At 39.2% G+C, this 26,736-nt stretch overlaps 1 long non-coding RNA gene across 1 annotated transcript in view; it reads right to left on the bottom strand.

The window, feature by feature from the left end:
* Positions 1–26,736, bottom strand: part of LOC117879916 — a 565,134-nt gene that overhangs the window by 212,440 nt on the left and 325,958 nt on the right. Inside the window, exon 3 of the long non-coding RNA XR_004646424.1 lies at positions 19,564–19,641. This is a non-coding gene — a long non-coding RNA (uncharacterized LOC117879916). The remainder of the gene's footprint in view (positions 1–19,563; positions 19,642–26,736) is intronic.

Raw genomic sequence — 26,736 nt, 5'->3', positions numbered from 1 at the left:
ATACTGTAATTGACATCCTCAATGAACTGCCAATTCAGTGATCAAACACTTAGTGATATTATGCATCGGTCTCTCCATATTTCTCCTGTCCAGGATTGGAATATATACATACATTCTACTTGAATGTATTTAATCATTCTCACAGTTGCAAAATGGAACTATATATGTATGATTAATTATATGTTACAACACTACACAGATGTGTAATTCTTATTGGCATCTTACTCTGAATATTTGATAATGCAATCAAACATTAGATACAAGATATCCAGTCTAAACCCCCCCACAACTTTGCCTATCACATCTGAATCATATAACATTGACTAAGGTTGGCTTCAGCTATAATGAAACACACAAGCTACAAATAGCAGTCACAGTTGTTTGGAGGCTGATTTCATCTGCCAATGCAAGTTAACTACAGAGGAACACTAAGGAATAAACAGCTGTATGGGCGTTTTAATCAGTTATTGTATTTAATGTTCACAAGACTACTGCAAAATGTCAGCACTCTAAAACTTGTACCTCAGGAAAGAAGGAATTAAAGAATTATTATAATCTTAAAGGGGTGTGGTTTTTAACTCTCCATACAAAACTCACTACTGATTTATTCTGTTTCTCTGTTTCCCTTCTTAAGAACCTTGGATAAGTATTTCACAAAAGCCTTTCTTTGGCTTAATGCAGTTACTCTATCTTCTTTTGACCTTGAATATAGCTTGCAGTTTTTTATACCACCCTTTAGCTAAATGCTGCATTTCTTGTAAAAGTTAGTGATCACTCAGAACCAGTATGTCAGTAAAAGCAATGAATTTTTATCATTTTGCATGACAGCAAAGAGAACATCTACAGTGAAGAGAGCTTTAGAAATATCTTATCACCTCCTCCAATATTAAACTGACTCTTGACTACTTATCTCTTTCTTATCTGAGCTAGTAGGGGAAGCAAAAGTGGATGGAAACCTGGGAGGCAGTGACCATGAGATGGTCAAGTTCAGGATCCTGACACAAGGAAGAAAGGAGAGCAGCAGAATACGGACCCTGGACTTCAGAAAAGCAGACTTTGACTCCCTCAGGGAACAGATGGGCAGGATCCCCTGGGAGAACAACATGAAGGGCAAAGGGGTCCAGGAGAGCTGGCTGTATTTTAAAGAATCCTTATTGAGGTTGCAGGAACAAACCATCCCGATGTGTAGAAAGAATAGTAAATATGGCAGGCGACCAGCTTGGCTAAACAGTGAAATCCTTGCTGATCTTAAACACAAAAAAGAAGCTTACAAGAAGTGGAAGATTGGACAAATGACCAGGGAGGAGTATAAAAATATTGCTCAGGCGTGCAGGAGTGAAATCAGGAAGGCCAAATCACACTTGGAGTTGCAGTTAGCAAGAGATGTTAAGAGTAACAAGAAGGGTTTCTTCAGGTATGTTAGCAACAAGAAGAAAATCAAGGAAAGTGTGGGCCCCTTACTGAATGAGGGAGGCAACCTAGTGACCGAGGATGTGGAAAAAGCTAATGTACTCAATGATTTTTTTGCCTCGGTCTTCACGAACAAGGTCAGCTCCCAGACTGCTGCACTGGGCAGTACAGCATGGGGAGAAGGTGACCAACCCTCTGTGGAGAAAGAAGTGGTTCGGGACTATTTAGAAAAACTGGACGTGCACAAGTCCATGGGGCCGGATGCGCTGCATCTGAGGGTGCTAAAGAAGTTGGCGGGTGAGATTGCAGAGCCATTAGCCATTATTTTTGAAAACTCATGGCGACCGGGGGAGGTCCCGGATGACTGGAAAAAGGCTAATGTAGTGCCCATCTTTAAAAAAGGGAAGAAGGAGGATCTAGGGAACTACCTCGTGAGGTCCCTTCCAACTCTGATATTCTATGATTCTATGTAGTCATGTAAATAATTGAAAGGAAAAATAGTACAATTTAAGATGCTTAAATGACAAAATGATATGTTTGGTCCTTGGACAACAGAAAGGCAAAATATATAAAGTAAAAACCTAAAAAAAAAAAAAATTCATATCCTAGGCAGAAATCTGTTATCCACCCACTTGTCAACATCACTACTCTTTATAATTCTCTGTCTCTAAATCCTGAAATTCCAGTGCTAACAGCTCACCCCTTCTCTCATACCCCTTCTGTGTCAGGTCTCGTCCAGTCCAATGGAGTCTAACTTCTTCCCAAAGTTCAGCTTAAAATTAAATGTTTGATTAGTTTTTGGAAAATGTCTTCCTATTCTCGTCTATACATCTGATGGTTGTCAGGCATCAGTTCATATGATTTATTACTACTTGCTTCTAAACTGCAACATTTTGGTTCCAGGTCTAATATTCCTGTATACGTTCCCCTTAGTGACATAAGATGTTTTGTTGATCTGTCAACAGTATTTCAATTGTTACATTTCAACAATCTCTTTTTATGCAAGTAATCATTGTTGGCTGTAGCTTTATTCATCCAGAAAAGTCTCTCACGCAATTTTGTGGCTAATTGTAAGTTTCTTTGGGACAAATCTGCATTCTAATAGAGCAGCATAGAAAACTGAAGTCTAAATATAGATGTAAATTGTTGTCATACTTTTTTGAACAATATTTTTACAAACTGCATCTCCTTTTCCATCTTGTCGTTTGCCTAGGGAAACTGTAACCATGTAAAGTTGTGAAATTACTCCAGTCTGAATATTGGAGTTCTCTTGTCCATGGCTGCAGTTCCTAAATGGCAAGAATGACTGGTGGATCACAAGTTGAAAGGGAGATGAAAATTTTGTCATCTACATTAGTGAATTCCCAGGTAAGTGGGGCAATTCAATTAGCACTCAGATGAACAACATCCTAAACTGGGCCTTTCACAATAGGGAATGTGTCTAACTGTAACTATAAAGCACTTCATAAAGTTATGATGCCACATAAAGAGATTGATTAATTGATGTGTTTATCATGAAAGTTGAATTTACAAATGTAAAATTATGTACAAAAAACCCTGCATTCAGAAATAAAAATGGAAAACTTTAGAGCCTGCTAGTCCACTCAGTCCTATTTCTTGTTCAGCCAATTGCTCAGACAAACAACTTTGTTTACATTTGCAGGAGATAATGCTGCCCACTTCTTGTTTACAATGTCACCTGAAAGTGAGAACAGGCAATCTCATAGCATTGTTATAGTCATGTTTCTGTTCTCATTTTGTATCCCCAAACATTTTATAGCCATTGCTTCTGTAATCACAGCATAAGCCTTAGTTCAAAAACAAATAAAAGAAGATTGATTTTCTGAGGGCAGTGGGCCCAGAGCAGAGTCACTCTCTCCCTCTCTGTCTCTAGAGGGAGAAGGGCCGGGCTGCTGGGAAACTGAACAGAGTACCTGAAAAGAAAAAAAAGTACATGAGGGGAGCAGGGATGGGGAATAGGGCAAAGGAGCCAGGGAGCTCCCGCCTGGAAAAGCCCCAAGCCACGGCCTTGTCAAAGGCCAGAAAGGTACTAGGGTGCAAGGGTGCAGCCCAGGATAGGCAGAGGCAGCCAGTCCAAACCCTCCTTGCCGACGATGAGTGTCTTTTACACTGCAGTCTGCCCCAGTGAGTGGGGGCTAGATGGTGACTGGCAGTAGCCACTGAGGTGAGGTGGGGATAGTGGGTGGGGAGACCCAGAGAGGGGTGTGCTGCCAGGGGGCAGCACTCTGATGTGCAAGGGGCACCAAGTCCAGGAGGGACACGGGGGCCAAGAAAAGTGGGGTATGGCCTGCAGAGGGCACTCCGACAGCTGGAGAGCTAATCCGCAGAAGGTACCAGCAGGAGGTGTCGCAGGGGTGAGTTCTACACGAAAAAAAAAAAAAAAAAAAAAAAAAAAAAATAACTGCTAATCAACTGCATGGCTACTAAATAAAATTTAAGTATTTAAGAATATTGAATCAGGAATTAGAAAACACTATTAGTAGAAATGCCACCCCATATGCTCTTACATAAGATTCTCTAGTAGCAGATACCATACCTTTAACTTCATTTTGATTTTGTAAGTTTTACTGTATTTGCCTGACTTCACACTTTTGAAAGTAGTGCTTGGAAGAGAATTTACAGTGCTTTATGTTCCCTTTTTGAAATAGATTTGTTTGTAATATATTGTAAAGTAGTAATCAGATGTAAACAAAAGCATGACAACATAAAATGAAATTAAGTGCTACCATATTTATTTAATGTTTAGTTTAAAATACAATGCAAGTTGTGCAGGTAGAAACAAAACCTAATCAGGGACTGAATGAAACAAAACATGATTATTGGAATAGAGAATCCAAATAAAATATCACTATTGAATGTGTTGGTGATTAAATCTGTTCATCACATTGTCTAATTCTAAGAAGCTGAAATTAATTTGTAAATAAAAACAAGTTGCTTTAACTTTACAAGTAATATCTTTCCTCTCTCCCCATATAATTTAGAGCCTTTGTTGAAATTACATTTCTAAACAATGTAGATTTGCTGGGAATGACAATTCAACTGTATCAGAAATTTAAATTAAGTGGTAAGAGCCATTAAGCCTCATGGGCTTTGTTGGGAGTTGTAGGAGCGAAACAGCTCTAAGAATTTGGCCCACTACTTGTTACCTGCATTTCCTAAACTAATGTAAAAATATCCATTTTCTTTTCTGTGGTTTGTCATGGGTATGCCTCTTTAAGACCTGGCTACATTAGGAAAATCTGCACTAATATAGCTACACCAGTGTACCCACACAGATATTAATCCTGAATGTGGATGCACTGCACTGATGCATTAATGGGGTGTACAACCATGTGACTTACTACAGGAAATGAGTCATACTGGTACAAACCCCATTTTGAACACAAGAAGTTCATCTTCATGTTAGCACTCCTGGATATAGCAATTTTTCTTTTTTAAAATGCCCAACAATAAACAACTGATTTTACACAGAGTCATACCATGATGCTCTGAGTCCCACTTAGGTCATTGTAATTAACTTGTATTGAAAGGCATTATTCAACATGAGTATGGCTATCACAAGCTGGTCCTTAGTAACTAAGAAATGTGCAGAAATACATGCTCAAGGGAGTGTTATGAAAGAAGAGAAGAGAACATCAGGAAAATAACATTCCTAAACTATAGTTGTTAACATCAAAAATTATAAATAGGCCCAAACTGCAAATTTGGGACGTGGATTTGGATGCCAAACCTCCTCCAGAGTGTGATCCAGGGTTCTAACAGCCAGCCATTCACCATCTTCCATCTTGTGTGTAAAAGTTAAGCAGAAAAACAATGACGACGACTTTGGAAGGTGCTAAACCTCCTTAACTCCCACTGAATCCAATAGAAGTATTATTCAAGTAAGTACCAGTGAGTTTGCCCCTTAATTGATATATTTACCATAATTCATGCTGTATAGCTTTAGAGCTTGATTCTGCATAGTGCTGAACTTCCTACTCCAACTGGCTTCAATGAGAGCCGAGGATACTCAACAATTTCCAGGAGCAGGTCCTTACTAAGCAAGTATTTCAGGACTATTTAGAAAAACTGGACGCGCACAAGTCCATGGGGCCAGATGCGCTGCATCCAAGGGTGCTAAAGGAATTGGCAGATGAGATTGCAGAGCCATTGGCCATTATTTTTGAAAACTCATGGCGATCGGGGGAGGTCCCGGATGACTGGAAAAAGGCTAATGTAGTGCCCATCTTTAAAAAAGGGAAGAAGGAGGATCCGGGGAACTACAGGCCAGTCAGCCTCACCTCAGTCCCTGGAAAAATCATGGAGCAGGTCCTCAAGGAATCAATTATGAAACATTTAGAGGAGAGGAAAGTGATCAGGAACAGTCAGCATGGACTCACGAAGGGGAAGTCGTGCCTGACTAACCTAATTGCCTTCTATGATGAGATAACTGGCTCTGTGGATGAGGGGAAAGCAGTGGATGTGTTATTCCTTGACTTTAGCAAAGCTTTTGATACGGTCTCCCACAGTATTCTTGCCAGCAAGTTAAAGACGTATGGGCTGGATGAATGGACTGTAAGGTGGATAGAAATCTGACTAGATCGTCAGGCTCAACGGGTAGTGATCAATGGCTCCATGTCTAGTTGGCAGCCGGTTTCAAGCGGAGTGCCCCAAGGGTCGGTCTTGGGGCCGGTTTTCTTTAATATCTTTATTAATGATCTGGAGGATGGTGTGGACTGCACTCTCAGCAAGTTTGCAGAGGACACTAAATTGGAGGTGTGGTAGATACACTAGAGGGTAGGGATTGGATACAGAGGGACCTAGACAAATTAGAGGATTGGGCCAAAGAAAACCTGATGAGGTTCAACAAGGACAAGTGCAGAGTCCTGCACTTAGGACGGAAGAATCCCATGCACTGCTACAGACTAGGGACCGAATGGCTAGGTAGCAGTTCTGCAGAGAAGGACCTAGGGGTCACAGTGGACGAGAAGCTGGATATGAGTCAACAGTGTGCTCTTGTTGCCAAGAAGGCTAACGGCATTTTGGGCTGTATAAGTAGGGGCATTGCCAGCAGATCGAGGGACGTGATCGTTCCCCTTTATTCGACATTGTTGAGGCCTCATCTGGAGTACTGTGTCCAGTTTTGGGCCCCACACTACAAGAAGGATGTGGAAAAATTGGAAAGAGTCCAGCGGAGGGCAACAAAAATGATTAGGGGGCTGCAGCACATGACTTATGAGGAGAGGCTGAGGGAACTGGGATTGTTTAGTCTCTAGAAGAGAAGAATGAGGGGGGATTTGATAGCTGCCTTCAACTACCTGAAGGGGGGTTCCAAAGAGGATGGAGCTCGGCTGTTCTCAGTGGTGGCAGATGACAGAACAAGGAGCAATGGTCTCAAGTTGCAGTGGGGGAGGTCTAGGTTGGATATTAGGAAACACTATTTCACTAGGAGGGTGGTAAAGCACTGGAATGCATTACCTAGGGAGGTGGTGGAGTCTCCTTCCTTGGAGGTTTTTAAGGCCCGGCTTGACAAAGCCCTGGCTGGGATGGATTTAGTTGGGAATTGGTCCTGCTTTGAGCAGGGGGTTGGACTAGATGACCTCGTGAGGTCCCTTCCAACCCTGATATTCTATGATTCTAAGTATTTGTGTGCCATGTTTCTCATACACTGTTGCCAGAGCATGTGCGCCCACAGAGCAGTAAATGCATATTTCCCCTATTTACCATGCTCTGTGCAGCTTAGGGACTTGTAGAATCAAGCTCATATTTTGCAAATGATTATGCAACTAGTCACAGGCATTAAAACCCTTTTGTGGATTTTTGAAAGAGTGCGTGCGTGAGAAGCTGGTGTTGGGCTGAATCAGCTAAGGATCCAATTCCACAAATGGATTTACTTTTAATTCAAAGAACGGAAATGGTAAATATAAATTTATAAATAGATCTTTCATTCTAAAATACCATTTTGAACAGGAAACACAGTAGCTAGACAGGCAGCACAGATGGGCTGGCTGGGGGACACTGACCCCCACCCCTGCCCCTTCGGCCCGAGGCCCCGTACTGGTATGTGTTGAATGTTATTTTCATCCCTGGCTTTAGCTCTGGACCTTTAAAGAATCATAATACCTTTCAGATATATCAAGTATGGGATAATCTTTTAATGAAGTCTATCTTTTGATAACTTTTAATAAGAATTACTTAGCATGTGCTCAGTATGGATCAATGAAATTGAAACTGATTAAATCAATTCTACATAAATTTTAAAAATAAATTCTGATTAAGTTTTAAAAGTGACAAAACAATTTGTGTGCGCGCGCGCACAGATATAAAACTCGTAGACTTACTAGTGTTTATACTACAAGATAAAGACTTTCTTTAATTTTTGGCCCTGATACCCACAGAATGTAGAAGATACATGTCAAGTTTCTTGTTAAACAAGTTGTAATGCTAATTTGAATTTGAGTGCGAAGAGTACAGCCAACTTCAGTCTTTCATTTAAGGATCTAATTGCATCTAATAATACCCAATTGACAAGTGTTTCCATTTATGGGTTAGCATAATTCTACCTCAAATAATATAATAAATATATACACACATTCAAAATGTCATATAGATTCTCAAAGCATAATTGCTGAAACATTTGCAAAATATGGGCTTAATCCTGCAAGCCCTTAGGCTTCAGTGATTCATGCACATAATCAGCAGCTGTACTGGCAATACTGCATTGAGCAAAACATGGCAAAACAAAGCAAATGAGGGACACTCATATTTGGACACAAGTGTGAAGGGGAAAAGCCAGGCTTTCAGGGGATGGGGAAGAAAGAATTTTTTGGTGCTATGGCCTAGAGCCTGTGTTCAGAGCATGCCAATGTGATGTGCAGAGTCAACATTTATGGAACTATTTTGGTGCCAGGTATTGCCAATCAACTCACAAGATTATGAGAAGCCATTTGGCTGTTCTGGCCACATTTACTTCTCCGCCCACCTCTTTGCAGGATTAAGCCCTAGATTAGCTAGAAAGAAAAATGTTAAAAAAGTAAAACAAAATACAGCAGCCACTCTCTTAAAACACCCTAAAGTTATTATCTTTAAAATTTATGAAGCAGTATATTAAGATTTTATTAATAATCTCACATCTGAAGCTCTCTATGTTAAACTGTTCATTTAATTTCATCAATAGTACTAAGTACTTTCAGTTGTGGAAACCCCAAAAAAATCACTACAACAGAATTTATCTTATATAAGCAAATGGTTTCTGCATTTTATGGTCCCAGTCAAATTTACACTGAGAACATGCTATAGGCAAACAACTCAATTAGATGTAGGGATGATAAACAAGCCATCACTTCTGCTTATACTGATTCAACATTAAAAGAAACAGAATGTACATAGCACTATCATCTAGGTTAGGAAATCTAAGCAGCCACATGGCATTGAGATTATACCATAAACCTGAAGAAAAAAAAAGATTAGGACAATATAATTGCAAAAATGGATTGCAAGTGAGTAAAAGAAAAATGTAACAGGCTGGCACTGTTGGCTATGACATTCAACCCAGTTATAGTAGGTGTTGAACCTGCTGGTAAAGTGGTATGTGGGATCTGCTGACTCACTCAGCAGGTATGTCATTACCTCACTTGGATATCATGAAGGTGGAGTGGTTCTTGGGGATAAAAGGACCTTACATGTGGGCTGAATATTCTTGAAGGAGCAGACAAGCCTAGAGAGAAGATTCAAGGTAATCCTACTGTTTTCTTTGTTAATAAACCAAACTACAGCAAGGGAAATAGATTTATACAGTAGAGATTGTGTTTGTATACCACATTAGCAAAGGCATCTACTCACAGGGAAATAAGTATATGTCTAAGTGATCTAAACAGTCATAACCATTCTGGCTTTTTGTTGCTGCTTAACAAAAAAAAGACAAGTTTACACATTAGTTTATGATATTGACAGAGTGAGAAAGAAAAAAAGACACTCACTTCTCTCAATACTTTCACAAACTGCTAAATACTGATGACAATACGTGAGAGAGTTAAGTGCCACTGACAGGCCCCAATCAAACCTGGGATCTCTGGAGCTTAGTGCATAAGCTAAAAGTCAACTGGCTGTTAATTAAGGCTGTAGAACAGACTTATTAATTGCTCTCTAAGGGCAGGTCTACACTACCCGCCTGAATCGACAGGTAGAAATCACTCTCTCGGGGATTGAATTATCGCGTCTCGTCAGGATGCGACAATCGATCCCCGAATCGACGCTTCTACTCCACCAGTGGAGGTAGGAGTAAGCGCTGTCGACGGGGGAGCCGCGGAGGTCGATTTGCCGCTGTCCTCACCGCGGGGTAAGTCAGCTCTGATACGTCGGATTCAGCTACGCTATTCGCGTAGCTGAATTTACGTATCTTAAATTGACCCCGCCCTGTAGTGAGGATGTAGCCTAAGTGGTCTTGGTGTCACTAGATGGGACAACACCACACCCAGAAGGTGTGTGGGTTACATCTAGCATATACAAATTTTCAAGTAGTAATCTTTCCTTGAAGTCTTAATTCTTAGAAATGTTAGTGTTGCCCCTGGGCCCAAGCAATTAATCACTATTTGAACCTTAAAAAGAACAGGAGTACTTGTGGCACCTTAGAGACTAACAAATTTATTAGAGCATAAGCTGTAGCCCACGAAAGCTTATGCTCTAATAAATTTGTTAGTCTCAAAGGTGCCACAAGTACTCCTGTTCTTTTTGCGGATACAGACTAACACGGCTGCTACTCTGATATTTGAACCTTGCCATGTTTTCATTAAAAAGGAAAAAGTATGATAGAATTAGATATTTCTTTGGTGCAATTCGGTTTATTTACAAAGACTGTACACCAAGTCCTGTTTCCCTGAACACAACAGAAACAAAACAGCAGGAGCAAGCAGTTTCCTTGCTTCCTTGCTCACAATTTCCCAGACTCTGTTTCCAGCCAGTCCTGTGCACCAAAGAGTTCTGCCTTTGCTCCCTTTCAGGGCTACGCTCACAATTGCTTCTCAGCCAACTCTTGGTCTTCTGCCTCTGAAACCCACATAGACAAGCACAGTTGCAACTAATCAATGCCACAGACTCTGAATTTGCACTCTGAATCCCCAGGGAAGCCTCTTGTTCAGTTCTTGCTCAGGCCTTCCCATGTGATCCAATGCCTTGGGAGCGGACTTGTTTTGTTTTGCTATCTTAATCCATAAAAGGAACTTAATTGCTTCTTGCATGTAGGCTGAGTGAAGAGCATTAGCAAGGTCTGTGGCTATGTCTACACTACCCACCTGAATCAGTGGGTAGAAATCGATCTCTTGGGGATCAAATTATCGCGTCTTGTCGGGACGAGACAATCGATCCCCGAATCGACGCTCTTACTCCACCAGCGGAGGTGGGAGCAAGCGCTGTTGATGGGGAGCCGCGGAGGTCGATTTTGCCGCCGTCCTCACAGCGGGGTAAGTCGGCTCTGATAGGTCGAATTCAGCTACGCTATTTGCGTATCTTAAATCGACCCCCCGCCACCACCACCCCATAGTGAAGACCTGCCCTGTGAATGCCTATAAATCAAAGACATGCTTGCTGGCAATATCCTCACACCTTCTTGTCAAACTGTCTGAAATGGGTTTTTTTTCCCTCCTGCTGATAACAGCTCATCTTAATTAATTAGCCTCTTAGAGTTGGTAGGGTAACTCCCATCTTTTCATGTTCTCTGTATGTACACTTCTACCTCGATATAACGTGACCTGATAGAACACAAATTCGGATGTAACGTGGTAAAGCAGCACTCCGGGGGGGGGGGGGGGGGGGCTATGCAGTCCAGTGGATCAAAGCAAGTTCAATATAACGTGGTTTCACCTAGAACGCTGTATCCCACGAAAGCTTAGAGAATAACAAATTGATCTGAGCATAAGGTGCCACAAGTACTCCTGTTCTTTTTGCGGATACAGACTAACACGGCTGCTACTCTGAAACCTGTTTAACAGTGAGCATGCTAGTTAAAAGAATGCTCAGGAGGAGTATAGTCCTGGAGCCTTAAGTTTTTACCTGTTGTGCAGGAGATTTTCTGCTTTAGAAAATAAATCCTGAAATCCCCCAAACTTCACCTTCCTCTCCACCCCTCCTCCCCCATATCATTCACTTCTGTTAGGACTGATGCTAGTTTAAAGCTTCATCATTTTAGTACAACATACAGACACTGAAGTCAATATAAGCTTAGTGAGAGTAAGATCTCAGTATGATCTTTGAGAGTTACCTCTTAGAAGTAATTTTTATAACTAGAGTGATGCAATACTAGAAAAGTAAAAAAATTAAGCCATTTTTCTCTAGCACTGTAAAGTTAATGTATCTAAATATATTCAAATTACAAAATGAATACAGAGTCTGGATCTTTCAGGCAGCTTGGTGACCATTTAGAGTGCAAGCCAGAAGAAATTAATATTATCTATTACTTAAACTACCTCCTAATGTGTCTATTACTATGAGTTTCTTCAGTTCTTTTTCTTCATCATACATCAGACAAGCCTCCCACCACCACCACCAAAAGTTACTAATACTGTATTTCATTTTTGCATTTGAGAAGATCCTCTAATGACAAAAGTTCTGATTCTGCCTCGCAACACAATGTATTATTGCTGCCTGCTTTGAGTGCAGCATTTTTTTTTTTTCCCCCCAACATTGTCACAAATGATTAGAAGGTCAAAATGTTTGCAATTGCATTGTATTGTTCTCCACAATACAAGCATGTTCTCTCAACCTGCAAATATTTCTAAAGAAAGTTAATAGTGGTTGCTTTCTGGGTATTACACTGAATAAAAGCTAAAAATCAGCTTTCATACTACGTGTACTTGTCCTCTCAAAACAAAAAGCAGGTGTGCAATAGGTTTGTCTATTTACTTATCTGCACAGTAAACACATTCTCTTTCAAATGGCAGACACTCTCAATAAAGTTGCTAATTATAGTGCAACAATTTGGATAGCACTTTTATGATGTAGATTGCAGTCCTTTATGTGAGGACCTTTACTTTTTCCATGACTTCATAAATGAATCATTAGTCTGATGTGGAATGCAAATAGAAAAATAAATAAAAGGATAAGGGAGACAGAAAATATGCCAAAAACTATTCACAAAATGCAGCTAGTTTTAAACCTAAAATAATGCATTCTCTCATCTCAATGTGTTTACACCAGAAGTGTGCATCAGAAAAAATGACCATTTATTGCTGTTAAAATAAACGGGAGCTCTGCATATGGCTTGACTTAGGGCAAGGCTTCGATGGCACTGATCATCATGTGAAGAAAGGAAGAATTTGCATGGGCCTGGTGATTAGGACAAGATGGGGATGCTTTGGTATTTTAATGGGTTGGTTGGCCATTTCAGCCCTACTGGAGGTTATTTAGACATGCAGCTGCAGTGTCTGCATTGCTTCAGTGGCCTGTACATCATGCAAAAGATAGAAGTATGCTGTATATTATGCTGAAGATGGGATGGTTTCAAGTGGGAGACTCTGTTGCAGGGGACTTGGGCCCCTTGATCCTTGTGATGGCTTTCAGTAGAGGACATAAGAGAATGTATACAAGGCATAAACTAAGGTCTTTTAATCTCAGTTCTCCTGGTGGCACCAGGTATCAGCTCCCATGAGTGCAGAGGGAGAAGCTAAAACTGAAACCAAATGTGATGTAACAGAGGTGTAGTCATGTTGCTTAATACACTACTACAAAGAATTCAGATACCACAGTGATGAGCTTAGGATAAGAACCTATATAGAACAGAATAGACTCTTCGCTATATGCTACTCAGAGTAACATCTGCAGTCAGAATTATGACTATGTATGATCTTATTGAAGAGGCGGTCCCCAACTTTGCATCTTAATTGGTTGACACTGCCTGACTGCTCCATCTGACCCCAGCTGGATCCAGAATGCAATATGGGATGAAAAAGGACAGGCTGGAATGGGGCCATGCTTTTTGTATTGAATTTCAGGTATAAGGTCACCTATGCCAATGACAGATCCAAATCAGTGCATCCCTCTGGTATGAGTCTGCCAGAATGGGATACAAATGGTGCTAGTACTAGTTTAATGATTGCCCAAAAGCAACAAAGAAGCCTTGGCTGAGGCGATCAAGTTCCTCTATGTACTGATGTAACATCAACAGACCCCAGTCACCATCGGGCAGGATCTAATCTGAGACCTTTGGAGCTAAATGCATGAGCCTCTACTGCATGGCCTTTAGCTAAGGCTGTAGAGCAGACTCATTAATCTTGCGCTAAGGTCTTGGGGCAACTAGAGGGGACAGAGCACCACACGCTAGAGGTGTGTGGGTTACACTGGCACACTTGAAGGCACAGAGGCGAATGTTGTTTCATGATTCTAATGTCCATGGAACGGACAAGTTTCCTGTCCCACTCAGGATTTTTTTTGGACGCTCTAAAAACTGAGAGATTATCCTAAGTGTTTTTGACTGAAATTACACAACTGGCCATACCCTGGATCTCATATTTCTCATTGATCTAGAGGTGGGATACGTGGCAGTACCCTCTTGCTTTAGATAAACGTCTTCAACTTGAAGTCAGTACATTATTGCAGGGGTAAAGGACCTATTTTCTTGCTCCATTCTCAGTAGCTCTTCAGCAGCCAAACTGCTTTAGTGATGGATTTGGTAGGCTTCTATAGCCAACTTTTGCCCTTTACCAACCGATCTGATCCTTGAAGGACAAAGCTATATGGTTTCATTGGTGGTGGTGATTATCAAGGTTTTCCTTTGGAAGGGCAGAGTGCCTGACTGATCTAAAGGAAACATATGTGCAGTGGTATTTGGTTTCCAGATGGTCAGCCAGAGCAAGTCAAACCCAATTGGGGTAGAGACATAATTTGATTCAGAGCTGATTTGGAAAAACAAAATTGCTGCTGTAGCAGAATGACATTCTCCATCTATATATGGCACGAAGAGTGGTATTTTGTTTTCAAAATGGACCTTGTTACCATCTTCTACGTCCCTGCTAACTCAAAACAAAGTTCTGAATAGAGATAAACCTTGGAACCACTTTGAAATTCAAGCTAATGAAGAATGATAAACAGCATAATGGGGCTGCCTGCCTGCTGAACAGTTCAGTACACCAGGACACACACTACCACAATTGCAAGAGTTGCACGGGCCTTGTGGTAAATTCTAAGATGCTATTTTCACCTATGAAGGGTCTGGTTACTTGAGGGACTGGCTCTCTCCCGGTCCCAGTTAAAATGAGCAGAAGCACTCGAGCCAGATCTCTGTCTATGTGGAAAAGAGGCAGGCACTGGCAATAAGTTCTTTGTATACAATTTTGACACTATAATTGGCTTCCCTCTTTGTTCTATCAGAGGTTGCAAAATCCACCTTTTCCTCACAGGCAAAGCAGACTGAGTCAAGAGACTGGTCAAGAGACTGAAAGATGATGAAGCTGAGAAGTAGGATATTTCTTGGTTGGAAAGTATTAATTGGAGAATTTGTAAATGGAAAATTGAGGGGGCAAAGATAAAACCTTACAGATTACATAACCACATCATGCTTATTCACATCATCTAAACATATTCTTCAATGTTCATTGTAATAAAAAGCATGAGATTTTGTGCTCTGAGAATCACATGTATAAAATGAAATATGAAATAAAATGTTGTATAGAATATTCCAGGGGCTCTACCTTTATTATGTGACATGTTACAAACTTGAAATAAATTTGGTTGTGTATCCTTATGATGTATACATAACCACCTCCAGATTTTTATGGTTACAGCAGGGAAACAAAACACTAAGAGATTATATGTTTTGTATGTCAATTAATAGCAATAGTAACCTAAAAATCAAATAGATTTACACACATTTGTAAAATTAGAATGCTGTAGAACTGAGTCTGAATCTCGCAAGAACAAAGCTCTGGAGTTGAGAAGTTATGGTTTTAAAAAGGTAGAGTTTGCTGCATGACCTGGTGTACAAAATAAAGATGAAGTGTCATTTTCTTAAGGCTCAGAAAACATGCTTTCAGAAACCAAAATGTTTAACTCTTTTTCAGTTTTCCAATGTAGCTTTTAAAAAAACAAACACTTGTTTAAAACATCTTAATGGCAATGCTTAATGGGCTGAAGGCAATCTGTGTTAATGCAGTCTACATTGGAATGGGTTTCTCAATCCTAATATCTTCAGCTTGGAAATGGAGAAAACAGATTTAGCTAACTTCCTTTTATTGTTAACTTTAGCAAAATAAGGCATGAGTCCTACCTACTACATGTCACGTTATTTAATTAAACACATTACAGTTTGTGTTGAAAATGCATGTTAGCCTATTGCAGTGATTAAAATGTAAAACTCTGAAGCCAAATTTCTGATTTAAAACTAGCACTATAATAATATTAATACACCAGATAATATACTACTGAGGGTTACAAGCAGCATCTGTTTAACTAAGACTGCAAAACTAGTTTCCATTGTGTCCCCCTTCTTCCAATTTAACACAAACCTCACTTTCAACTATATTCACTTTCTGGAATGTTTGGTCTTCCCAAAGGTGATTTTTAAAAAAAAATATTTGAACAAAATCCCTTTGTTTTTAGAGCTGAAAGAACGAGGAAAAAAGGTTTTCCCAATGTAAAATTATTATAGCCACATTCCAACAGGTCTAAATAAATGTCTTGAAATTTGGCATGAACATAGTACTGCCAAGGATGAGTGCCTCTGTTTGCAGAGGTTGGTAGACAGCACCTTTAAATTCCCCCCTCTACCCTAAAAAAAAACACCCCAACACACAAAAAAACCACAAAACAAAACAACAAGTTTAAACTATCAGATCATTTTTACGTAGATGCTCAGAGTTTTCAGGTACCCAGGTTGAAAATTTTGGTATTAACTTCTGGATCACCTAAATTATATTTTTAAATGTGAAACCATAAATGTTGCATTAACATTGACTTTTTAAAAAAAATGGAAAACATTCAGTCACTTTTATAATAGTGATGCAGCTGTAGTTATGACAGTTATAGTCATTGTGAATTCCGTCTCTGCCGGAATCTTTCTATCCATTGATTTGGTGTTTGATATCATACTTTGATACTAGGGCATCTGATTACCTTAACTTTGTTTTAGTTCATTTAAAATATATAAATGGCATTCAAATTTGTTCTGAAGGAACTTTAACAAAATTAAGAAGAATAAAAAAATTAAGGAAAGCTGAGGGTCATTCTATCCATACATATATGGAGATGATCTGTCTCTTATAGCCCCAGAAAACAACACTTTCAGTATAATGTTACCCCTTTTGACATGAGGGGTTAGCCAATATTTAAGCACTGGAAACAACACACAAATACCTTGATTTGTCCCAGGGTTTGCCAGGGCCAAGTCCCAGCACCTCTAGACTTGGCACTTCATAGCCCCAGCACCTCTGGGTTTGCTGCATCAGTTATGAATATAAAAATAAAATTGCTTGAGCCCCAGCACCTCTTTCATTACAAATTAAGCACTGGTCATTTCCATTGGTGTCTCTTCCAATGGAGTGTGGTATTTCTGTGATGCAATCCTGTTTATTTCCAAAGAACGTACACAATGTCCTATTTCCCTGACCACAGTAGGATGCCAGAGAGTTTCCTCACTCAAGACTCCAAGCCTCTTTTTTCCAGCCAGCACTCTAACCCAAAAGCTCTCTCTTAGCCTTCTCTTGAGGTCACACTTCAAGTACTTCCCTGGCTGTCCATTACCTTCTCTGTCTGTTTCTCTGGTGTTTCTGGCTGCATCTCCCTCTCTCATATTCCTGCCTCCCCCACCAAGCAATACCAAGCCCTCTGCATTTTGCCTTCAAGGAAAACCCTCCACCCACATAGCTCAGCTCCTGACTGACCTTAAGCGTGGCCTGCATTCTGGCTGATAGCTCCTATTGTTTCAGATATTTTACCACAACAGCAGCTTATCTGTTTCTTTTATATAGTGAGAATGAAGGGAAGTTGTTACAGTCACCAGCTTAATCAAGGTTTCAGCCAGTCCCTAGCAAAATAATAAATTTCCCAGCTTAAGATTCATACAGCACCTTTCATACTGAAGAGTCTAAGAAAGGACTTTTTAACATTCACTTTCATCCATTAAACCTTTGACATTGCCCTCCTGCTAAATGTACTATACCAGAGGTTCCCAAACTTATTTGGCCTACCGCCCCCTTTTCAGAAAAAAAATTACTCAGTGCCCCCCTGGAAATCTACCTTCTTTAAGCGAACAAACAGAAAGATGCAGTGACAAATTTGTGTTTTTATGTATCTATATTTCTACCTACGTCCTACAATATAGTAAAGAAAGATGTGTTATTAGAATATCGCCCACGACATCAGGTATACAGTGGTTTTTGCGTAAGATGGCAAAAGACAACTAAACTAAAATACTAATGAAACTAATAAACTGGGTTTTGTTCTTTGCTCAGCATTAGATATATGTATTTGATATTAAACTGTCAAATATCAAACTAAATTTATCAAGAAATAATTAAAAAATAATATGCAATTAAAAATCAGTTAATAGTTTTAATTTAGTTTGCCCTTATTTAAATAATTGTTCCTTATTAACACACGCCTTATTTACCAATTAACACAGATGATTCGATAGATATAAATAAATGTTAATAGTTAACAGTTTTTTACGATTTCATTCCCGTTTTCGTTAATATTGTAATAAAAAATATGACAAATATATTGACTGTACACTTCAAATAGTACTGTACCGACACAAGCCTGCTACGATTTTATTATTAGTAAGCACTAGAGACACAGAAACGTATGGTAGATATGTAAGAAAATGTATAAAAATACTCACGTGTAAATTGCTGTTTTATTGAAACAACAACAATACAATTTGCTTTGTATGTGATCCGTAATCCGTAAAGATCGAAGGTATTGAATATGAATAAAAAAATTTAAATACTTATTGCACTATTGTTAACTGCTTTTTACACAATTAAGAAACAATCTAAATTAGATTTCATACATGTCGCCTATTTATAGTATCGTATTGTAAACAAGTCATTACACGCACATATTCCTGCCGATGCATGCTGGACTTCCCGACAATGTGCAACACGCTCGCCTGCCAACACTTGCTTGTTAAGAGCTGTTGGTGGACTTGACACCTGATCGGTTATAATTTGTGAATTTATTTGGAAAATAAAGTAATCACTACAACTTTAACTCTATGTTACACAACAGATGAAACGTGTACGAATGGTTTTTCAAAATTTTCTTATGTTCTTTCTTTATGCTTCCACCGCCCCCTTATTTTTATTCAACGCCCCCCAATTGCACCCGAGGCTACTACTGCCCCCCTGGATCGTTCCAGCGCCCCCCAGGGGGCGGTATCGCCCACTTTGGGAACCTCTGTACTATACAGTAGTTTTCCATTGACTGGACTGAAGTTTAATTTCTCTATCCTTAAGTAACTGTACAGAGGTGTATATTACATTTTTTACATGTTTACAATAGCAGCAAGCCACTGATTCATTTTTCTTAACTTTGAACATTTCTTATAGCATTGTTTCCACTGTTTATGTTACAGTAAGACAACATCTGTCAAAATTTTATCTAAATGTTTGTTCTCATTTTGTATCCCCAAACATTTTATAGCCATTGCTTCTGTAATCACAGCATAAGCCTTAGTTCAGAAACAACAAATAGAAGAAGATTGATTTCCATCTCAAAAATGTCAAACTTCTGCCTATAATGCTCAGCTATGTTTTTCTGAAACAGCAAAGTTCAAAAAGAGCCATCGATCTGACAGATTTTTGACATGTCATGATAGATGCGATGGGTCTACTACTTTACTGCCAAAAATGTCCTCCAACAGAATGAGGCAATGAATGAAGAAGAATAAATCTAAACTGAATAGAATTGCTTGTTATAAATGTATAAGAGGAAAAACAACTGGCACTTCACATCTCTGGAGACAAACTCCTGCTTTTATAAAACCTTATACTAACACTTATTTCATCTTGGATAATACTTGTTATCATCTAGATCAATTATACAGGGGCAACATTATCTAAAGCCAATATTCATAAACAGCTAAAAACCATCCTGAAATTATTTAGCCAGAGGACAAGGAAAAATAAACAAACAGTCTATAGTAACAAAACAATAGGTTCTACTTACCCTATTGTCTTGTCTCTCTGTCAGCTAGCCAAATGACAGCTGCTTCAAGTGTGTCAGGTGAATTATATCCCCATCTTCCTAGAAGACAGTGGTATTGATTAATACTACATCAAGGTCTTTACCTCAAGTGCACAGTGTGGATGCATTTCATTTTCTTTCAGAACATTGCCATGTTGGAGATAAATTATAGCAAGTTTGGAAAAGTAAATCTTACATTCATAAGTCAGAGCATTTCATAAGGAGCATTGGTTTGATTTATAACTAATGTCTCACAGTGTATCCCATCATCTACACTTCAGGTAACAGCCTCTACTTCCACGATAGAGAAAAATATTCTCATGTGCATATTTTCTTATGGCATTTGACCAAAGAACTAACAAAGCAAGCACAAAGTCAACTCAAACATGACACTTTAAAACACAGTTTATTATGCTAACATGAGGCACATTTAACATTTACAGTAAGTATGCTCAATAAAATTAAAGTGCTGTATGAATAGATGGATGGTTACTTCTGAATGTGTAGGATTTCAAAAACAGATCAATGTATCACTATGTCACATTTCTAATTTCCTTACACCACAGGCATTGGAGCTATATTTAAAATCACAGAGATACTATCTTAAATGAAAACCAACACACACATACACAGAAATAAAACAGAAGCAAGTGAAAGCCAGCTCACCAAAATTCTGAAAACCATTTTTAAATATGAGAATCCCTATGGCTAAAGAATGCCCACTTTAAAAAAAAAAAAATGATTTATTTCTTTGCTTTCAGTCAACAATTTTCTTAGGCTGCTATTGCACAAAATACATTTATAAACAAGTGAGAAAGCATTGCAGTATTCTGGTATAGCACATTTGTTGAAATAAAGTGGCTCTTTTCTAAATAGGTCATGTAGAATCGGAGTTGAAAATTCAAAACGGGTATTGAACACAAAAAATCATTGTAATTAAATGGTTATGAACAAACATGAAAAGACATAGAAACTGGAAAGGGCAAAACCCACTTATTTTGTGAAGATGTGTACATCTACCACAAACACAAATAAATAGCTTTCATACATACATGCATTTTATAGTATACTCTTAAAATGTACATAGTCTTCCCTCAGATTTGAATGTGTGCAACACTTGAAATTTCCTGTGATAAGGCCCCCTCCCTTTCCTCCCCTCTTCAATAAGGGGGGGGGGAGAGAGAGACAGACACACCTTATAGCATTCTGTACATACGCACAAAATATACTCAAACAAACAAAAATACAACCTATCAATTATCAGCCTGATTGTAATATCATGTAATCTTTATAAGGCACATATTCGGCTTACAAACGAACAAGCAGAAGTGTCTGCGAGGCAACACTCGACTCATCAACTTTAAAAATGTGCTACTTCTGAGGTCTGTTTAGTATTGGCTAAAGTGAAAAAAATTGAACTGAAGATAACTTGCTTTGCTGCACAACACCGCCTTCAAAAGGAGAAATCAGAGTAAACCTTATCAATCAATCCCTATGAATAATTGGCAACTCCCTGGAATTATAAAACAGACAGTACTGTACACTTCAGTTCGTACCATCATCTATTTAGCAGTGCCACTGCGATAGCTAAATAATCTTTTACTCTATCTCATACAGCAATGGCTCCACCTCCTCTAATTCTGCAGTAATAAAACAGGGTACATTTGATTAAGGTAGGTCTCTCTCCAGGCTTTGTGGCAGTAAGGCTTTTGCATTATCCATAACAACACTAGCAACAGTTGAAAAATATTATTGAGCACACATTCTTGAAAGAGGCGGTTCGAATACCAAACAACAAAAAACAACTCCCAGTTTTTAAGCATAGCCACACTTTAAAAAACCTCAAGCTAGAATCAGGGTTTTAATTCATCCAATTATGCTTCTTAACAAGGCTTGGGTGAAACATTTATGTTTAGAAGGAATAGGGTAGTATCCCTTTAACTACCTTGAGAACTTTTGTGGCACTCATTGTGTTCTATGTTTTAGAAGCTGTAAGAAACCAGTCAGAGGAGCAGTTTGTATGTACCTAGGCATTGCATGTTTGGGTACATTTAGTGAGCTTGGTTATTTGAAGTTAGTTTCTTTATTATAAATATTTATATATTTAGTGGAAAGAAAAATACACAGCCCCATCACAAAATTGTGTTACTTGGAAATTTCATTTAGAAGTGTCTTTGTTAGAGGATAATTTCATAATACTATAACATACTTTCCACATCAGTTTTTTGAATGCCCAGATGATTTATTGGTTGTGATTAGTAATGAAGTAGTGGCTCTGGTTTCCTGATTGACTGAGCCTGCTCTGTGTGGTCAGGAAGGTGAGTAGACACTACTCTTTGGCAAAAGAAGGGGCTATGTGAGGATGCGCCATTCTTTTCAATGATAAGGCAAAGGAACATGTAATAGACACACCAAACCAACTGAAAGGGAGGGAGACAGTGCCTAGTGGTCACCTTTAGGGATGTAGACATTTGTCTTTGCCAAATTTAAAGGGTCACTGCCAGAAAAATCATGCTGCAAAATGTTTCTCTGAAAAGGTGAGCATCCACTTGGGAGGTCAGGGGTGGGCAAACTTTTTGGCCTGAGAGATGCATCTGGGTATGGAAATCGTATGGCAGGCCATGAATGCCTGGTGGGGAAGGGGACTTTATGGGGTGTAGCATTGGGGGCTCTATAAAAGGATGTTACCAAGGTGGGAGCAGGGGGGGGGACTCATGGGGTGTGGCATGGAGGGGCACTTACAGGGGTGATATTGGGGACTCCTAGGGGCCCTGCTGGCAGTGACACCAGGGCGGCTGTACCAGGCAGTGCCACAGGTGGAGGCACCCTAGCTGGGACAAGCGCAGCTCCTAGGCTCTCGAGGGTGGGGCTGTAGGAGACCAGGAGGGGACTGGCATGCAGCCATGTAGGGGCAGGGCTGCCATGTAGAGGCAGGGTTCCAATCCCCAAAACAGCACGGTGAAGTTGTGCCTGCACAATGTGGCTCTGTGTGTGCCAGAAGATGGTAGAATTGTGAGTTGGAGGCTGGGGAGTGCTGGGCGGGTAGAGTAGGGCAGACCCCCAGTCCCGCTCCCCAGCTGGAGCACTGGATCAGGGCAACCCCCCAATCCCGCTCCCCGGTGGGAGCTCGAGGGCTGGATAAAAACGTCTGACAGGCTGGAAGCGGCCCGCAGGCGATAATGGTGAAAATAGTGGCTTGAGGGGAAGAGGCTGAATTCCTATGTATTTGATGGCAAGACTTCTGGCTGAAAGATATCCCTAGTATTCCACATTGGGCGTGGTATTTGAAATCTCCCTCTGCCTCGTTCATGTTTCTGTAAAAAAACCAAGATGCAATTTTGATATCATGATGTGTTTCTAGTGATGGAAGTACACTAAATGCAACACTTACATAATGAAAAGTGGGATCTCTGCATGCCAAAGACAAAAGGCATTGGCAGGGCATTTGCCAACAACTGAGGAAACTACACAAGAGCCCAAAAACCATGAAGAGCTAGCAGTCCATCCTAATGTACCAGTTGTAATACTATCAGAGGAGCTGCCTGGTGATGGAGCGAGCAAAGTGCCCTCTTTCATGACTACCACCTCATGACACACTAGTTACCTGCATTACCACCTGAAAAAAAACGTTGTCCTCCAGCTACACAACAGCAGGATGAACCTGTGATTCTTAGTGAATGACTAGTGATCATAATACTCCATAGCCTGCTCAAGACCTATCATATTGTGTTAGACAAGCACCAGAAGAAAGTTGATTACATCTCTGGTCCATTGCATTCCCCTCCTCCAAAGAAAGATCTAGCATTTGTTCCCCTTCCTTGAAATTGCCAACACCTTATTGCCTCAATTTGATCTTCTGCTCCAGTTTAGAGGTGAAAGGCTAGGTATAGAAGTGAAAGCACTTTCATCCTTGGCTACTTTTGCCCTGAAAGAGCTAGGGTGTCTGAACAATTGTATCTGTTCCTTCCTAGGCCAATGATACTTCTGTATGAAATTTCAGATGTGTGAAGTATGACAGCAAACGTAGATTTCAGAAGCTGGTCTCCATATATACACGTGACTTTAAAGTTTTGTGGAAAATGTAATGTTGAGTATTAGAAATCTGTGTGAAACAAATTCATGAATTTTTGTCATGTGAAATTTTCAAAGGCCCTCCCATGCCTACCAATTGCATGTTTCCTGCTGTAGTGCACTGAATCATGAATAGACCAGTGACTGGAAGACTACTATTGCACTCTATATTCCCTAAACTTACAAAACAGTCCACAAACCTACAAAATGAAAGGGGGTGGGGGGAGTTAGGACCATAGCATCCAGAACGTGGAAGAGATCATCAGATTTTTTTTTTTTTTTTAAAGAAACAAATCTCAGCCATGTGTTTTTAGTTGTATGTAACTACATATGTGCAAAGACCACAGCTGCATCTGGACCACAAATGTATGCCCTGCCCATATCACTAACAAATTAATTGACAGCATGTTTTACAACCTCCACAGAGTTTGGCTAACTTTCACTGTTCCCACTGACCTTCTACTGGTGATTCTGTCCTGATAGGGGCATGGATTCAGATGTAGGAAGCCAAGTTTGGAATCATTCTCCCTTACATAACTGACCTTTATTTTTGTTGAAATCAAGAGGTATAAATTCAGGGCTTGAAATGGACCATCTCAAGGTAGCTTAGTAACCTGGACTAGTTTTCTTGTTTTCTGGGAGAGGAAGAATTTTTTTCTTTCTGCCAAAACTTAAGCTATAATTGAAAAATACTATGTCCCTAAGCCCTCAGAGCTGTGAATAAAACTTTCTAAATATGAACCAAGTATAAACAAAACAGTAAAGTCTGCCTGTGTTTGCAGATAGTTCAGACCTTTCAGCACTATTGCTTCAGACTCATTTTTCCAGTACATTGTCAGATGCCTAACAATGATAATTTAAACGTCACTATTTAGCCATTTAATTGCTGATCAAACCCTAAGGAGAGGATTGTATTACAAAAATGTGCACAAACTACCATGACAGACACCTCACCTTGGTGCAATGAGCATTTCCTGTCTTCCCTCCCCCCATTATGAGCCTTTGCCATCAACAAGCAGATAGCAGGTACAGAAACTAGAGTGCATTCAAGTGTCACCTAAGGGAACTAAGGAAACCAGCAGAGCCAATAAGTGCATACAGCCCCTACCCAGGGGGAGCCAAGCCCAATGAAAACAGTATTTTCAAATGGATAGACCTTGAAAGAATATCACTGTTTTCTCCACCCCCAATTTTGTCATTGGTTCAGTTGATAGCAGAATGTTGCCTCCCATATGTAAATGCCATAGTGTTTAAATGTTTACACTTAAAATGTGTTCATATTCAGCTCAAATGTAAGTTAGCTTTTAGTAAAATTACTGAAAGGTGAAGATATTCTAAGATGCTAGGGAAAGTAGAAATGATATCTGCAATATGATAACAGGGTGCAATACTATTTACATCCATTTTATTTAGTAATCTAAACAACGAGGCATGCTATCTGAAGCTGGGCAAAAGTCCACTAAGAATCAGGTGGAAACAAAATTTATTTTAATTTCATATCTAAGAGAAGCTGAATTCTGAATATCTTTAGGTGAAAGGCAACTAACCTATTACATTAATATGGAATTTTGGGACAGAATTGATGATTTAAGTAGGAAAATATACACATACATTTAATAAGAATGCATCAAATAATTTTTTTTTAAAAGTCAATCACTCCGTTTTTTTTTAAATAATTGTTTCTTTATTTTTCTTCTAATTTAAGGCAAAATACTCAAATGATGCTTATAATGGATGTACTGACAAATCTTTATACAGAGCACCACAAATCAGTGCCAGGATTTGTAAGAAGTTCAAGATTAAAGTCTAGTACAAGAAGCAAACTGCAGTTCCTCTTTCATTGTGAGCTCTTAACTTCAGATATACCCTGTCTCTTCACCATGAAGTTAATACTCTATAAAAGACTGTTTAAAATTATTTTCACATTTGGTTTCTCTTTGAGAAGTGTTTATCAGGCATCTGAATTTCAGTCTTTGGTACTACACTGCAATGATCTGCAACAGTCATTACTACAATAGAAGTTTGGGGTGGGGGGGAAAAAATCAGGTTTCTGAGCTCTGTGTACTTGGAAACAAATGCATTATTCTTCCATCTTATTGTATTAAGAGCACATTTTATTCCCTGCAATACATACCTTATAAGACTTTACAGTTGAAGCAGACAGATAGTGATGAATATATTCTAATAAGATTGACCTTTGGACTTGTATTGGCACAAGTACATTGTTGAACAAAATGTCTGAAGGAAAGAATTTCAACTAATAAGAACGTTGAGTGGCATTCAGACATGCTATGTTTGCACAAAGCTATGCACTATTAGATCATATTATGACAATTGTAGGCTCCTCACCTTTAATCTACCAAAAGATATATATGAACTAAGTTACATATTTTAAATGCTTTGTAAATTTTATATACTGCAAATTCTATCATCTCCTTGTTAGTCATCAAACTTCTGCCGAATCAAGTAGGTTTGATCAAAAATCCTTTTGCATATAAAGTCCCATTCTGCATTGAATTAAAGAAGCTATAAAATGTATCCCATACTGAACAATTGTAGATATGCTCCTGTGACATGACTGTTAACTTTTCACTGTAATCAAATCTGACTTCTTATATTGCAAAATGAAATTATGGTAATTCTAAAAACAAAAGTGTATACAATGTGATAGGTTAGTAAGGGATGGCCAAATTGTGTAATTAGTTACACCAATAGATGGTAAGAGCAAAATTTGATTTGGAAATACTGACTAGGAGGAGAGAGAAACAGATGGATAGAAAGAAAAACAGATACATTAGTGTATGGGGGGAAATGGCTGAATTGTGGAGACAAATGCATGTCTGTCAAACAGAATTTATAGAAATACATTCAGTAATGTTTTATAACACACAAAAGATACATTTTACATTGCCACTGATTCCAAAAAGCTATACTGTGCACCACAGTTTTATATACTAGTAGGAATATTCTTCTTTAACTGTAAATCATACTACTTTGTACACAACTACAATCATTTGAAGAAATTTGAGTTACAGGATATATTTTGAAATCTTCCGTTAACATGAATCAAATTTCCTACTTGTT

Source organism: Trachemys scripta, chromosome 7 (genome assembly GCF_013100865.1).
Source record: "Trachemys scripta elegans isolate TJP31775 chromosome 7, CAS_Tse_1.0, whole genome shotgun sequence".
Taxonomy (NCBI): domain Eukaryota; kingdom Metazoa; phylum Chordata; order Testudines; family Emydidae; genus Trachemys; species Trachemys scripta.
Note: the sequence above shows the minus strand (reverse complement) of the source record. Positions and strands in the feature narration are given on the sequence as shown.